The sequence below is a fragment of the Humulus lupulus genome, chromosome 4 (genome assembly GCF_963169125.1).
Source record: "Humulus lupulus chromosome 4, drHumLupu1.1, whole genome shotgun sequence".
Taxonomy (NCBI): domain Eukaryota; kingdom Viridiplantae; phylum Streptophyta; class Magnoliopsida; order Rosales; family Cannabaceae; genus Humulus; species Humulus lupulus.
Window position 1 is genome coordinate 220,984,156 of NC_084796.1, and position 2,678 is coordinate 220,986,833.

The window sequence follows — 2,678 nt, forward strand, 5'->3', positions numbered from 1 at the left end:
GCATTCTTAAATCTAATTTTTCATATGAATATGTTTAATTAGGTAAAAGAATTAATGTCATAAAATTTGGGAAAGTTTTATGAGTGTTTAATGAATTCTTGTTAACCTGGGAGTTTTGCTAGAATATTGTTGCCACAATCTGTTCAGGATGATTAATATAGGGGGAATCAATAATTCAAGTCCATTTTGCAATCCATATATTTCTTTCAATTTTCTTGCTTAGTTCAGTTTTAATTTCAGTATTTCCATCTCTTTTAATATTTTGTTTAGCCTAAAAATAACCCATTTGATTATTAATACTTTTAAGTTGTTTAGTAATTATTTTGCTTATTTTTTCTATTTTGCAATCCCTGTGGAGACAATCTACTTATCATTATATTACTTGTGTGATTACGTGCACTTGCATATTTAAATCAATTTAAATTTATCACAACAAGTTTTTAGCGTTGTGGCCGGGGATTGGAATTCGAAATTTTTGTAATATTAATTACTTGCAATTTATTTTTTCTTTGTTGAGCTGACTTTGTTTGCTTGTTCTTGTGTTTTCTCAGGTGATTTACTATATGAACGAGCAAGAAGACATTGAACTAGCTCCTATTGACCCTAAGATTGAAAGAACAGTTAGAAGAAGACTAAGGGAACAACGGGCTCAAAATCACCTTAATATGGCTGAAGAGGTTGAAGGAGTTGAGGGTGCTAATAATTGTTAGGAAAAATAATATTGCCTCAATGGAAATGGTAAGATAATGTTACAACTCTATGCATAATATTACAATGGACAAGATTGATTAAATAAAGTGTTACAACTCTATAACTGAAAATACAAATAAAACAAAGGAAATGAAGAAGATGATGAAGAAGAAGAGAATAGTAAAATACAACTCAAAACAAAAGTTACAAATAAAATAAAGTGTTTGGACCAAATGAAGAGATTACAACTCTTAAACAAAATATACAAGTAAATAAAACAAGAGAATAAGAAGAAGAACAATAGAATAAAAGGAAGAACATAAACCACAAACAAACTCTCACTTACACAACCTAAGTGAAGAGGATTGGGGATCACCAACTTGAACAAGGTTTAAAACCTTTGTCCAAAAGCTTATTTCCCCCTAACTCAAGCACTAAGGGATCTCTCTCAGATTTTTGGAAATGCTTTATGGAATTATCAAGCCTCAAGGTGTTTCTAGCCAAGTGCTTTAGTGGATAGAAATGGTGTGTCTTACAAGTGAGCATTAGGCTCCTATTTATAGAGTTTAGAGACACCCTTTGAATTTCAAATTCCACCAACCCCATGGTTGTTACCAATGATTAATTGGGTGTTTTATGGAATTAAAATAGAGACTTGGGAGTTACTTGGCTGTTGGAATCGTTCAAAATTGGATAAAACCCGAAATTATATGAAGCTGTCAGCCATTAGGGCCGCAGTGCTTGTTCCAGGTGCCGCGGCCCTCAGTCAATTTCAGCAACACATTTTTTCAGTTTTTTCCAAAACGTTCCAATTTATTCCCACTTGATTTTGTAACTTCCATACACAATATGGGAGTTAAAATCACATCTCTATTAGCCATTTCTCACATGGCTTTAAGAAATTCATCTCAATATTGTGTAACAACAAATCTACACAATAATGGGTGATATTTAGGAGTTACAAATTTGTGATGAATTTGTAACACCAAATATGTTACATGTTTGGATATTTCACATATATCCAAATAATGTAACTCTCTATTATATGTTACAATATGTGACACTCTATGTCACATTTATTTAATCTAAAACATTATATTATAAAATAAAATAATATAACATTCCCCCACTAGATTAAATAGTCATCTACTGTAACACTTATTTAATCAATCATTATATTTAAAAATATAACATATCCCCCACTTGATTAAATAAGAACTCTCTCTTATAGGAGTCATTGCATTGATGCATAAAGTAAAGTGTTTTTCAACTTGAACTTTACTATAGTGTAATTATCACAAAATTTGTCGAAAATTTGGTTGCACTAGGCATTGAACCATCTTTTCATGATGACAAATCGGTGATAATACACACACTTTTGCGATGTTCACTTGAGACCTCTATGTCTCGCTTTGCACCGTTAATGGCCATGTGCACTTTCCATTCATGGACGTTCTTGAGAATACTCCCAATTCTCATGAGAGGCGGCACCACCCCTAGGTCCATATAGGTAGAATTCTTACAGTATTTTGTTACCAAAAATACTTGTCTTTACAAGACTGAATTCTATTAAAAAACCTTTCGGTTTTAACCCTCCACTTGGTAACACACAAGTACTCAATATCTCAGATGGGACTTGTTTTGAGTACAACTAATATTCACTTGATTGACTTGTTATTACCTATTAAACCTAACACTGGTTGAATAACTAGTGTTAAGATAGGTTGCCATCAATCGTGAATCTCTTTAGGGAGTTTAAGTCCCATCCCTCGAGATGATGCAGCCACTAAATCCCTCATTAGTGGCTTAGTGAAAGGATCCGCCAGATTTTCACTTGTTCTCACATAGGATATTGAGATGAGTCCTCTTTGAATCAATTCTCTTACATATCCATGTCTTAGACTAATATGTCTAGACTTCCCATTATACACTCCGCTGTATGCTCTAGCCAATGTTGCTTGGCTATCACAATGTATCGATATAGTAGA